This window comes from Tursiops truncatus, chromosome 15 (genome assembly GCF_011762595.2).
Source record: "Tursiops truncatus isolate mTurTru1 chromosome 15, mTurTru1.mat.Y, whole genome shotgun sequence".
Classification (NCBI taxonomy): Eukaryota; Metazoa; Chordata; class Mammalia; order Artiodactyla; family Delphinidae; genus Tursiops; species Tursiops truncatus.
In genome coordinates, this window is record NC_047048.1 from 2,818,538 (window position 1) to 2,832,862 (window position 14,325).

The following is a 14,325-nucleotide window of genomic DNA, read 5'->3' on the forward strand; positions in this document are numbered from 1 at the left end:
TGTGTCTAATCTTAGAAGGGAATGAAGCAATTCTGTTTTCTTATTGCTTTAAATCTCTTGGTATTTGGATAATGTCGTGTGTGTGTGTGTGTGTGTGTGTGTGTGTGTGTGTGTGTGTGTGTGTATAAAATTCACCGAGGACAACTTCTAGCTGTATTAATGTGCTCTTCACTATACTTGTAGTTTTCTTCACATCCCAAATGACTCAAAATTACAGCAGCATTCAATTTTTCACGTGTGTCTTTCCTACATACACGATCGCCCTATTCCTGCATCAAAAGAGCAGAGTCCTTGGTACCATTTGAGTTATCTTACAGACCTGCACAGGCGTGTCAGAAGCCTGGCTATACCAGCAGGCCAGCCTGGTCGTTCTTGCTTCGGCAGAGTTGTTACTGTCAGAATTCTTGGTTCTCGTTGAGCTAACGCCCTTCAACTTTCTTTTCGTATTAACTGACTGCTTTGTTCTTAGCTAACTGAAATGGCCCAAAGTCAGATATTCGCACAATGAAATCTAGTTTTTAGCAAATTCCTTTTATTTTACTACCACCTCCCAAGGCACAGTTAAACTAGCCACACCAATAATATAAGACACATTACTGTTTCATTTATGAGGCATTATTATGTAGTTAGCTGTTTCATGTAACAGGTTATTTTTTATAGCTTGAAGTAATATTTTATCACCATACCCTTTTTTGTTTGTTTGTTTCTTGCTTTTTACACTGTGGTAGCTTTAATGGAAACTTTTCTTAAACGTCTCTACTTTTATTTTAGAGAATAGGGTATGAAATTTATTCTCTTCTCAGTATCACTGCAAGGTTATAATTAAAAGCATAAATTCCTGTTCCCTGACCCTTAGCGTCCACTGAGTTGTTTCATCCTTCTTTGCAAAATCCCCTGCCTGGCCTCAGCTCTGCATTTGAGTTCTTGGAGCTACACTTATAGAGCTTATTTATTCCCACTGCGCATCGTCAGTGTGTCGTCAGTATCCCCGTCTCCTTCCTCCTTCCTCCTCAACCCTGAGGCTCTGGTCACCAAGCTTGACCAAAGGACGAAGAAGGACCTCAGAGCAATAAACTGCAGCCCCTTCCCATTGATAAGCTTTCCTGAGTAAGGAAGGTCTGCAAAGTTCCAGACAGCATGGCTGCTCCCATCGCGTCTCCTTCCCTGTCTCCTTGCTGTGTCTGCTCCCGCCTTCATGGCTTCCTTTGCCGTGTGGTAACACAACACGCCTGTCCTCTCCCAGGGCCTTTGCACGTGGTGCCCCTGTCTGTATCCTCTTGATCTATGTGTCTTTTCATCTGTCAATACCACACTGTTCCGATAACTGTGTTATATAGTAAATCTTAACATCAGGTAGAGTGATCCTTCATACTTTTTCGAAATTGTTTTAACCATTTTAATTTCTTTACCTTCCGTATTAATTTTAAAAATATCTTTCCTACATCCACAAAAAATATTTCTGGGGTTTTGATAGGAATCATGTTAAATCTATAGACCTGTTTGGAGAACACTAAAATCTTTACTTTGTTGAGTTTTCCAGTCTATGAACTCCGTATGTCTTTTCATTTATTTAGAGTTTTGTTTTCTTTCTTTGGTGTTTTTTGTAGTTTTTCACATAGGAATCCTGTTTCTATTTTCACCTGAGTATTTCTGTTGAGCCATTATAAATGGTATTGTATTTTTAATTTTGATTTTTGCATGCTTGTTGCTGCTATATAGAAATACAGTTGGTTTTTGTATACCTATCTTGTATCGTGAAACCTTTGCAGAAATCACTTACTAGTTCCATGAGTTGTTTGGGGGTTTGTTTTTGGTAGATTTCTCGGTATTTTCTATGGAGACTATGTTATCCAGAGGTTGAGACAGTTTATTTCTTTTTATCTGATTTGTGGGACGTCTTATTGATGCCAAATTGTGCCCTTTTAGGGCAGTGGGAGCTTCTTCAGGTTGATTCCTGAGTCCTTTTGATGTGACCTTGTCTTTGATTGTTTCCCCCTATGTGATACCAGATGTTCAAGGCTCATCCTGTACATTTCCTGCCCCAGACCCATAATTAGTCATTTCTCCAAAAGGCCCTGGTTCCTTTTTGTGGAAACAGCATTTAGAGACCACAGTCTGGGGTTAGGGTTGGAGCCAGCACTTTAAGCCATTGTGACAGACGCCTGACCACACAGCCCCCACTGGAGTGTGGAGACCGATGAACCCCCCCTTATACCCTCTGATTGGTCAGAACACTTTCCAATAAGGACTCAATAGTTGTTTGTCACATGATTAAATGAATGAATGAGCGAATGAATGAACGCGTGAATGGAACAGATCTTGTGCTATCCCTGCTTGATGGCAAAGCCAAAAAACATAATACAGCCCATCCAAAAAAGAAACATTGTCAAAGCAATTGAAATCACTACCAGTCTCTCCAAGAATTACAAAATTCAGATGAACCGCAGTCGTCACTTCACATCCTCTCTCCTCGTAGCCAGCCTGGCCTCTTCGCCCCTCCCCTTCCTCTCTGGGTCAGTTCTGGATTTCAGTTTCTCTTCTCAGTGTGAGTCCCCGGGGCCCTCCTCCTTCCTAGATCTCTGCTGTTACCCCAGACTGCTCACTAGGGCCCCAAAGTACAGGAACAGGAAGATTATGAATGCTTTTGATTAAAAATCTTCTCTTTTATTCTTATCACAAATAACTGAATAAATGCTGCCCAGAGTCTGTCAGAGGAAGCTCTGAATCAGTTTGGCCATAAGTTTGGATTTGTGTCACGTTGGGAAGAACATTGTTGAATATTTATAGTGTCAGGTCCTATGCTTAGCACATAGACATACCTTCCACTGATTTTTTTCAGTACACACAACTCTGTGAGCTAGGTAGGGAATCTCTCATTTCAGAGGTGAAGAATCGGGAGCCCAGAAAACTGAAGCTTTTCAGGAGTATTAGTTTTCCATTATTGCTATAATATACTACCACAAACATAGTGACTTAACACAGATTTGCTATCTTACAGTTCTGGCTGGGTGTCAGAAGTCCGAAATTGGTCTCACTGGGCTAAAATCAAGGTGTCAGTAGGGCTGTGTTTTCTGGAAGGTGCGGGGAGAACCTGTTTCCGGGCCTTTTGCAGTCTCCTGGGGCACCTGCACCCCTTGGCTCTGGCCCTTCCTCCACGCCTGCCCAGCACCTTCAGACGTCTCCCAGGTTCTGACTCCTGTTGTGGCCTCTCCCATTGTGGAGCACAGGCTCTGGACATGCAGGCCCAGTGGCCATGGCTCACGGGCCCAGCCGCTCCGCAGCATGTGGGATCTTCCCGGACCGGGGCACAAACCCGCGTCCCCTGCATCGGCAGGCGGACTCTCAACCACTGCGCCACCAGGGAAGCCCTTCTTCACTTACTTTTAAAGTGTTCTTCTTGGACTTCCCTGGTGGCGCAGTGGTTCAATCCGCCTGCCAATGCAGGGGACATGGGTTCGAGCCCTGGTCCGGGAAGATCTCACATGCCATGGAGCAGCTAAGCCCGTGCACCATAACTACTGAGCCTGTGCTCTAGAGCCCGTAAGCCGCAACTACTGAGCCCACGAGCCACAACTAATGAAGCCCGCATGCCTAGAGCCCGTGCTCCGCAACAAGAGAAGCCACCGCAATGAGAAGCCCGTGCACCGTGACAAAGAGTAGTCCCTGCTCGCTGTAACTAGAGAAAGCCCGCGTGCAGCAATGAAGACCCAATGCAGCCAAAAACAAACAAATAAATAAATAAATAGATAGATAGATAAATAAATAAATAAAATGTTCTTCTTGCACCCAGAACAAATGGTCAGCAACAAGTGTTTACTTCTTGACTAAGTAAACATGTCATTCCGGTGCCTTAACATTTATTGAGTATCCAGAGACTCATTATGGCCAGAACTACTGGGAAGCAATTTGAGATCTCCTAATTGCACAAGTAAGGGAAGCTCATCAATTTTGAAGTTGTCTGCTTTGACCTTTGCTATTAAACTGCGAGGCCTGAGATCCTGATTATCCTCAGAGCACTAAACCTTAGAACCAGCCCATTAAAAAGTTGTTTAATTAAAATGGGGAATATTTTAAATGTTTTGTTTTTATTTTTAAGGGCTTAAGAACTAACGTTCTGCATTTTTCTGCACTCTGATTTTTTAAAAGATGTAATCAAATGACAATTCAAACTAATCAAATGCTGCTTTGACATTTGTAATAGTGAAACCACAGACCCAAATTATACTTTTATATTTTATGGGCAAAGCCCTTATTTTACTGAACCCTTCACCGAATTTTCATCATAATGTATGTATCAATGTTTGTATTACCATCCTGCTGTGTGTTTAAAGTGTCACAGATCGGGACTTCCCTGGTGGCACAGTGGTTGACAATCCACCTGCCAATGGTGGGCACACGGGCTCGAGCCCTGGTCTGGGAAGATCCCACATGCCACAGAGCAACTAAGCCCGTGCGCCACAACTACTGAGCCTGTGCTCTAGAGCCCGCAAGCCACAACTACTGAGCCTGTGAGCCACAGCTACTGAAGCCCGTGATCCTAGAGCACGTGCTCTGCAACGAGAGAAGCCACCGCAATGAGAAGCCCGCACACCACAACGAAGAGTAGCCCCCGCTCGCGGCAACTAGAGAAAGCCTGCGCAGCAACTAAGACCCAACATGGCCAAAAATAAACAAATAAATAAAAACTTAAAAAAAAAAGTGTCAAAGATTAAATATCAAAGACACTTTATTTTTTTATGAAAGCAGAAGGACGGCTTACATTGAAAGTTTTGATGTACATCATGGAAATTTTGGGTGGTACCCCCTGGAACTCCTCCCTTTGGGCCCAAAACTGCTCTTAAGGGAAAGTTATTGTTTCCTGTTACTTCTCATGGTTTGTAAACATATCACATCTGAGCGCCATGGAACATGGGCGGTGTGTACCTGGTTTCAGGTTGTATTCCCTCCACGCAAGTCAGGCCTGGGGATGCAGATAGTGGCTAAATAGTGAATGCGGGTATTTGGTCCAGTCCCCATGGCAATCCAAGGGAGCATATACCCTGACGTTCCCGTCATCATCTGAGCAGGCACACCCTGGGCTGTTTTCATCAACCGTAAATCTGGCGCTTCAAGAATTAATAAGTGTCACAGCTCTGAAAGTAGATGCTCTGTATGGCGCGGGGAATGCCTCGTCTCCTCAGTGTTGGCTAGTGTTGGGGGAAGCACGCTTGACCATATCCCAGCTGGGTGCCCACTCCCCTCCCCCCAGCCCCGTACACGAAGTGCATAAGCTTTGGGGGTAGGAGCCCAGTTCCCAGGGGTCTTTTCCCCCACAGGTGTTGTTGATCGATGCTGATGGTCAAAGACCCCCAGTAGCTCCTGGGAGGTTTCATCTTTTCTGAAACGGAGAGTTCTTATTTAGCCCACTGCCTCAGGAAGGTGCTGCGAGAATCGAGTGTTAACCCAAAGCACTTAGAGAATGTCCATTCGAACGAGTCTTCTGTGGAACTGCAGTGTTTCCTTGGTCAGGAATCCCCACTATTAAGGGCAGCTGGCCACATGACCCCCCACCCCCCACCCCGCGCTCACAGTCCGTAGCTGGTAACCCTCTAACTCCCTCTTTATGGATCCAGCATTCTGGCTTCCTGAGCTGCAGCACATTTCACCCATACTGGACTAAGTGCTTTCATTTTTTTTTCTTATTTTCTTTATGATTATTCCATGGAATTAGAAGTTAGAATTATAAGACTTCATTTTGAAATGTAGAATTAAGATGGGAAACACTAAGGAAATAATTTTACATAAAACCATACATAGTTATTTTAATAAAGTTAAAAGAAAATCTCTGGCTTAATACTGTAATTTTCCTATAAAACCAGTGTAAGTTTTAAATTAGTACTTTGGCATTACATTATAGTAAAAGCCACATAGTTCATAAATACGGACAAATTAGTAAACTTTGCTACCATAATTACTTAGCATACCTTTACATTCAATTTGAAAATTTTTCGTTGGATAACTAAAGTGATATTTCTTATGGAAAAATTGGAAAAATATTTTAAAAAACAAATTGAAAGAAAATAACTTGGAATCTTTCTACTCAGAGCTGGCCACTGTTAACATTTCATGTATACATATAGATAGACTGATATATGGGATTATTTTTCTATGCACTCTAGAGTATACACGTTTTAGGTTTTCTTTGGGTTTTTTTTTTTAACCCTAAATTGATGCTATTGTGTATGCTGTTTTGAATCTGTATCAGGATGTATTTCACTTCTAGTAACAGAAGCCCTAACTTAACACGTTTAAGCACTAGTAGCGTACGTTACCTCATGAAATGAGAAGTCCAGAGACAAGAAGGCCTGCAGGACAGTTCACTGATCCCACCAGGTTCTCAAGGTCAAGGACCTGGGTGCTTTCCATTCTCTTTGTCCTGCCACTAACATGGTCAGCTTCATATTAAGGTTGTTCCCCTCACAGCCATAAAATTGTCACCTTGAACATCTGGGGCAACATGCTTCCTTGTTCACATCTAGTGGAGGGAGAAAAAGCCTGAGCCCCAGCCGTGGGATGGAGATCCTGCCCATGGATCTGATGAGCTAACCTAGCTGTGGCCACCCCAGACCAATGACAGTCCCCAGGTATATGCTGTAGGCTGACTGGCTTAAGCCTTGTTTCCTCTGTTAGTCACTAGCAGGAGGGATTGGATAACCTTGACCCCCAGGTGGGGTCAGTTCTCACACCACAGTGCTGCTGTCAAAGGGTGGAATGTGGAGTAGACGTTGGAAGTCAGCCCCAACGTAGTAACCTAAAGTTATCACTGAATATTTTATGAACAAATATAAGGGTCATCTTAAAGGATCTCTTAGCTTGCTTCTCATCATTACATTCAGACTGTGGTCTAATTTGTTCTGATTCTCAAAATTTTGTCCTTCCTCCTCCTTTTGTTTACACACTGCTTGGTACCTACTTCATTATCTTTAAAACTTGTTCTTCTTAAGCATTACAACAGAATCATTAATACATTACATTACAGTCTTCTTAATACATTGCAATCAGAATCATTACAATCACCAGAATTTTGAATTTGATGAACGTTTTTAGATATTTTAGTTTTCTTTAAGAAAATCTGTTTCTTTTGTAGGAATGCCCTGTTCAGAAAGAGATGGATAGGAAAAAAGAATAAGGTCTTCTGGGGAATTGATCCTCATTAATCTAATGTTCTCTAAAGTTTGGGCATTTTTGTGGTGTTCTTTTTGGCAATAGATAGGTTTTTCTTCATGACTTTTGACTTTACTACTGAAATTTAAAAGCAAAAATGAGCTTAAATCTATAAATTATAACAGATGTAAACTTTAATATTTCTATTCTTTATGTACTTTTTAATTTTCAATACCCTTGAAACAACGTCATAAATAATACAGAGAATTAATGGACTTTTTGGAGAATAATTCTGAGGAATAATAGGCATATTTGAAATTAGTATGGCAAAAATCAGATGTTAAAGAAATAAGTTATGATATATTCAGTTTTTAAATTGTACTATTAAATGTGTAACTTCATGTGTAATAAATATTCATGTTTAATTTTAGGTGCCAGTGTAACATATACTAAAATAAAATGGAACAATTTCTATGGTTCTATAAAGGAATCTATAAAGGAATCATAAATAATTATAGTAAAGCTCTTTTGAAATATTTTTATGGGACTAAAAATTGAAAACTTCTTAATAGGGAAATTTTCCTAAATGAGAAATGAGGTAAGTTAGTCATAGAGACCTCAAAATGTAATATATCCTGAGGGAACCCTGAATAAGCAGTAACTTCTTAAGATAATCTTATAAAATGTCTGAAAATCAAGAGGTTTTGAAAAAGGTTTTAGGAGGTAGCAGGAAGAAAAAGTTTTATTATGCTAAAATTTCTTATGGGAAGTTATTTATTTTACATGGGTTTTTTTAACATCTTTATTTGAGTATAAATGCTTTACGATGTTGTGTTAGTTTCTGCTGTATAACAAAGTTAATCAGCTATATGCATATACATGTCCCCATATGCCCTCCCTCTTCCGTCTCCCTCCCACCCTCGTTATCCCACACCTCCAGGTGGTCACAAGCACTGAGCTGATCTCCCTGTGCTATGCAGCTGCTGCCACTAGCTATCTATTTTACATTTGGTAGTGTATATATGTCCATGCCGCTCTCTCACTTCAACCCAGTTAACCCTGCCCCCTCTCCATGTCCTCAACTTCATTCTCCATGTCTGTGTCTTTATTCCTGTCCTGCCCTTACGTTCATCGGAACCATTTTTTTAGATTCCATATATATGTGTGTTAGCATACAGTATTTGTTTTTCTCTTTGTGGCTTACTTCACTCAGTATGACAGACTCTGGGTCCATCCACCTCACTACAAATAACTCAATTTCGTTTCTTTCTAGGGGCTGAGTAATATTCCATTGTATATATGTGCCACATCTTCTTTATCCATTTCATCTGTTGATGGACGCTTAGGTTGCTTCCGTGTCCTGGCTGTTGTAAATAGTGTTGCAATGAACATTGTGGTACATGACTCTTTTTGACTCTTTTTTATGGTGTTCTCAGGGTATATGCCCAGTAGTGGGATTGCTGGGTCATATGGTAGTTCTATTTTTAGTTTCTTAAGGAACCTCCATACTGTTCTCCATAGTGGCTGTATCAATTTACATTCCCACCAACAGTGCAAGAGGGTTCCCTTTTCTCCACACCCTCTCCAACATTTATTATTTCTAGATTTTTTGATGATGGCCATTCTGACTGGTGTGAAGTGATACCTCATTGTGGTTTTGATTTGCATTTCTCTAATGATTAGTGATGCTGAACATCTTTTCTTGTGTTTGTTGGCCATCTGTATATCTTCTTTGGAGAAATGTCAGTTTAGGTCTTCTGCCCATTTTTGGATTGGGTTGTCTGTTTCTTTGATATTGAGCTGCATGAGCTGCTTGTATATTTTGGAGATTAATCCTTTGTCACTTGCTTCGTTTGCAAATATTCTCTCCCATTCTGAGGGTTGTCCTTTCGTCTTTTTTTATGGTTTCCTTTGTTGTGCAAAAGCTTTTCAGTTTCATTAGGTCTTATTTGTTTATTTTTGTTTTTATTTCCATTTCTCTAGGAGATGGGTCAAAAGGATCTTGCTGTGATTTATGTCATAGAGTGTTCTGCCTATGATTTCCTCTAAGAGTTTTATAGTCTCTGGCCTTACATTTCGGTCTTTAATCCATTTTGAGTGTATTTTTGTGTATGGTGGTAGGAAGTGATATAATTTCATTCTTTTACATGTAGCTGTCCAGTTTTCCCAACACCACTTATTGAAGAGGATGTCTTTTCTCCATTGTATACTCTTGCCTCCTTTATCAAACATAAGGTGACCATATGTGCATGGGTTTATCTCTGGGCTTTCTATCCTGTTCCATTGATCTGTATTTCTGTTTTTGTGCCAGTACCATACTGTCTTGATTACTGTAGCTTTGTAGTATAGTCTGAAGTCAGGGAGCCTGATTCCTCCAGCTCTGTTTTTCGTTCTCAAGATTGCTATGGCTATTCGGGGTCTTTTGTGTTTCCAGTTCTGTGAAAATGCCATTGGTAACTTGATAGGTATTGCATTGAATCTGTAGATTGCTTTGGGTAGCATAGTCATTTTCACAGTGTTGATTCTTCCAATCCAAGAACATGGTATATCTCTCCATCTCTCTGTATCATCTTTAATTTCTTTCATCAGTGTCTTACAGTTTTCTGCATACAGGTCTTTTGTCTCCTTCATAGGTAGGTTCGGTATTTTATGCTTTTTGTTGCAATGGTAAATGGGAGTGTTTCCTTAATTTCTCTTTCAAATTTTTCATAATTAGTGTATAGGAATGCAAAAGATTTCTGTGCATTAATGTTGTATCCTGCTACTCTACCAAATTCATTGATTAGCTCTAGTAGTTTTCTGGTAGCATCTTTAGGATTATCTGTGTATAGTATCATGTCATCTGCAAACAGTGACAGTTTTACTTCTTTTCCGATTTGTATTCCTTTTATTTCTTTTTCATCTCTGATTGCTGTGGCTAAAACTTCCAAAACTATGTTGAAAAATAGTGGTGAGAGTGGGCAACCTTGTCTTGTTCCTGATCTTAGAGGAAATGGTTTCAATTTTTCACCATTGAAAGTGATGTTGGCTGTGGGTTTGTCGTATATGGCCTTTATTATGTTGAGGTAGGTTCCCTCCATGCCTACTTTCCGGAGAGTTTTTATCATAAATGGGTGTTGAATTTTTTCAAAAGCTTTTTCTCCATCTATTGAGATGATCATATGGTTTCCATCCTTCGATTTGTTAATATGGTGTATCACATTGATTGATTTGTGTATATTGAAGAATCCTTGCATTTCTGGGATAAATCCCACTTGATCATGGTGTATGATCCTTTTAATGTGTTGTTGGATTCTGTTTGCTAGTACTTTGTTGAGGATTTTTGCATCTGTGTTCATCAGTGATATTGGCCTATAATTTCTTTTTTTATGACATCTTTGTCTGGTTTTGGTATAATGGTGATGATGGCCTTGTAGAATGAGTTTGGCAGTGTTCCTCCCTCTGCTATATTTTGGAAGAGTTTCAGAAGGATAGGTGTTAGCTCTTCTCTAAATGTTTGGTAGAATTCACCTGTGAAGCCATCTGGTCCTGGGCTTTGGTTTGTTGGAAGATTCTTAATCACAGTTTCAGTTTCAGTGCTTGTGATTGGTCTGTTTATATTTTCTATTTCTTCCTGGTTCAGTCTCAGAAGGTTGTGCTTTTCTAAGAATTTGTCCATTTCTTCCAGGTTGTCCATTTTATTGGCATATAGTTGCTTGTAGTAATCTCTCCTTTGTATTTCTTCAGTGTCAGTTGTTACTTCTCCTTTTTCATTTCTAATTCTGTTGATTTGAGTCTTCTCCCTTTTTTTCTTGATGAGTCTGGCTAAAGGTTTATCAATTTTGCTTATCTTCTCAAAGAACAAGCTTTTAGTTTTATTGATCTTTGCTATCATTTACTTCATTTCTTTTTCATTTATTTCTGATCTGATCTTTATGATTTTTTTTCCTTCTGCTATCTTTGGGGGTTTTTTGTTCTTCTTTCTTTAATTGCTTTAGGTGTAAGGTTAGGTTGTTTATTTGAGATTTTTCTTGTTTCTTGAGGTAGGATTGTATTGCTATAGACTTCCCTCTTAGAACTGCTTTTGCTGCATCCCATAGGTTTTGGATCTTTGTGTTTTCATTGCCATTTGTTTCTAGGTAGTTTTTGATTTCCTCTTTGATTTCTTCAGTGGTCTCTTGGTTATTTAGTAGTGTATTGTTTAGCCTCCATGTGTTTGTATTTTTTACAGTTTTTTTCCTGTAATTGATATCTAGTCTCATAGTGTTGTGGTCGGAAAAGATACTCGATATGATTTCAATTTTCTTAAATTTACCAAGGCTTGATTTGTGACCCAAGATATGGTCTATCCTGGACAGTGTTCCATGAGCACTTGAGAAGAAAGTGTATTCTATTGTTTTTGGATGGAATGTCCTAAAAATTTCAATTAAGTCCATCTTGTTTAATGTGTCATTTAAAGCTTGTGTTTCCTTATTTTCATTTTGGATGATCTGTCCATTGGTGGATGTGGGCTGTTAAAGTCCTTGACTATTATTGTGTTACTGTTGATTTCCCCTTTTATGGCTGTTAGCATTTGCCTTATGTATTGAGGTGCTCCTATGTTGGGTGCATAAATATTTACAATTGTTATATCTTCTTCTTGGATTGATCCCTTGATCATTATGTAGTGTTCTTCTTTGTCTCTTCTTTGTCTCTTTGTCTCTTGTAATAGTCTTTATCTTAAAGTCTATTTTGCCTGATATGAGAATTGCTTCTCCAGCTTTCTTTTGATTTCCATTTGCATAGAATATCTTTTTCCCTCCCCTAACTTTCAGTCGGTATGTGTCCCTAGGTCTGAAGTGGGTCTCTTGTAGACAGCATATGTACAGGTCTTGTTTTTGTATCCATTCAGCCAGTCTGTGTCTTTTGGTTGGAGTATTTAATCTATTTACATTTAAGGTAATTATCAATATGTAGGTTCCTATTACCATTTTTTAACTGTTTTGGGTTTGTTATTGTAGGTCTTTTCCTTCTCTTGTGTTTCCTTCCTTTAGCATTTGTTGTAAAGCTGGTTTGGTGGTGCTGAGTTCTCTTTAATTTTTGCTTATCTGTAAAGGTTTTAATTTCTCCATCGAATGTGAATGACATCCTTGCTGGGTGGAGTAATCTTGGTTGTAGGTTTTTCCCTTTCATCACTTTAAATATGTCCTGCCACTCCCTTCTGGCTTGCAGAGTTTCTGCTGAAAAATCAGCTGTTAACCTTATGTTATTTGTTGCTTTTCCCTTGCTGCTTTTAATACTTTTTCTTTGTATTTAATTTTTGACAGTTTGATTAATATGTGTCTCAGCTTGTTTCTCTTTGGGTTTATCCTGTATGGGACTTTGTGCTTCCTGGACTCGATTGACTGTTTCCTTTCCCATGTTAGGGAAGTTTTCGACTCTAATCTCTTCAAATATTTTCTCAGACCCTTTCTTTTTCTCTTCTTCTTCTGGGACCCCTATTATTCGAATGTTGGTTGTTTAATGTCCCAGAGGGTCTGAGACTGTCCTCAGTTCTCTTCATTCTTTTTTCCTTATTCTGCTTCCTGGCAGTTATTCCCACCATTTTAGCTTCCAGCTCACTTCTCCGTTCTTCTGCCTCAGTTGTTCTGTTATTGATTCCTTCTAGAGTATTTTTAATTTCAGTAGTTGTGTTGTTCATCACTGTTTGTTTGCTCTTTAGTTCTTCTAGATCCTTGCTAAATGTTTCTTGTGTTTTCTCCATTCTGTTTCTGAGCTTTTGGATCATCTTTACTATCATCACTCTGAATTCTTTTTCAGGTAGGTTGCCTGTTTCATCTTCATTTATTTGATCTTGTAGGTTTTTATCTTGCTCCTTCATCTGTAACATATTTTTTTGTTCTTTCATTTTTTTTTTTTTTGATGGGTGGTGCTATATTCCTGTCTTACTGGTTGTTTGGCCTGAGACGTCCAGCAGTGGAGTTTGCAGGCAGTTGGATAGAGCTGGATCTTGGTGCTGAGAGGAGGACCTCTGGGCAGCCTCACTCCGATTGATATTCCCTGGGGTCTGAGGTTCTCTGTTAGTCCAGCAGTTTGGACTTGGAGCTCCCACCACAGAAGCTCGGGCCCGACCTCTGGCCTGGGAACCAAGATCCCACAAGCATGTGGCAGGCGAAGTAATGGTCCCCCAAAGACACGGACATCCAGATCCCTGGAACCACCTGGCTGGTGCGTGGCAATGGGGACCCGGAGCTGCCGGAGGGGTAGAGTGGCTGGTGTCCTCAGGGTCAGAGCCGGGCCATCTGTGCCGCCCACACCGCCCAGCACTCCAGGGACTCCGCCTGGGCTTGACAGGCATCTGCATCCCGGATTCACATCCGAGGTCACGGATTTACATCAGTGACCCCAGTTTTACGTCTGAGGCACCGAATTTACATCTGAGGCCCCGGTTTTACATCCTGCGTGTTTTTTTATGTTACTAGAATAGAGATCTTAGTTTAGCTGACTCTAGAAGGGCTATGAACAAATAAAACTGTTCATCCACAGAGTGACGCAGCTGTGGGACTCCAGGGTCCCAGGAGTTTCCTAGTGTTTTGAGCACGAGAGTGTAGGCTGAATGACATTTTGGTGCTCAGAATGTGTCTGACCCTCAAAGTGCACTTCACCGGCCAAGGAGAAGATCACTTACCTTTGTTTTCTTTGTTTTTGATTTTTAGCAGGTTCTACCCTGCAACCTCCTTAACTAGTAAAAAGAATATAGAACTATAACATGAGCAAAGGACACTGGGACACCCATTTACTGAAAGATTATTTGGATTTATGGAATTTGTGTCTTTGCTGTTCTTCTTCTTCTTCTTTTAAGTAAGTAAGGGTGAGAGTCTGTGTATGGTATGGTTGGCAGAGCACCAGTCTACGTGTGAGAAGACCTAGTCCTCCCTCTGGTATTGTTACCTTGCTGTTTTACCTTGGAAAAACAACTTAACCTCTCTGATCCTCTGTTTTCTCATTTTTTAAGAGAAGGAGGGTGGGCCAAATGTGTCTCAGAGATTCCTTTACACAGTAGAATTGGAATATATGAGAAGGGTTCAGGGATGATCACCTAGACTGTTGGTCAGCACCTGAGGTTGTGGAGAGATAGCAGAGGTGGAGAATATGCAGCCCTGGGGTTAGTAATTATGGGGAAATTGAGTTGAAGAGGTCAGCACTGTGCCCACTAACAAATTT

General features: G+C 40.3%; 1 protein-coding gene across 1 annotated transcript in view; it reads left to right on the forward strand.

Moving 5' to 3' along the window:
• Positions 1-14,325, forward strand: part of SDK1 (sidekick cell adhesion molecule 1) — an 822,147-nt gene that overhangs the window by 459,233 nt on the left and 348,589 nt on the right. The gene's annotated exons all lie outside the window — the stretch shown is intronic.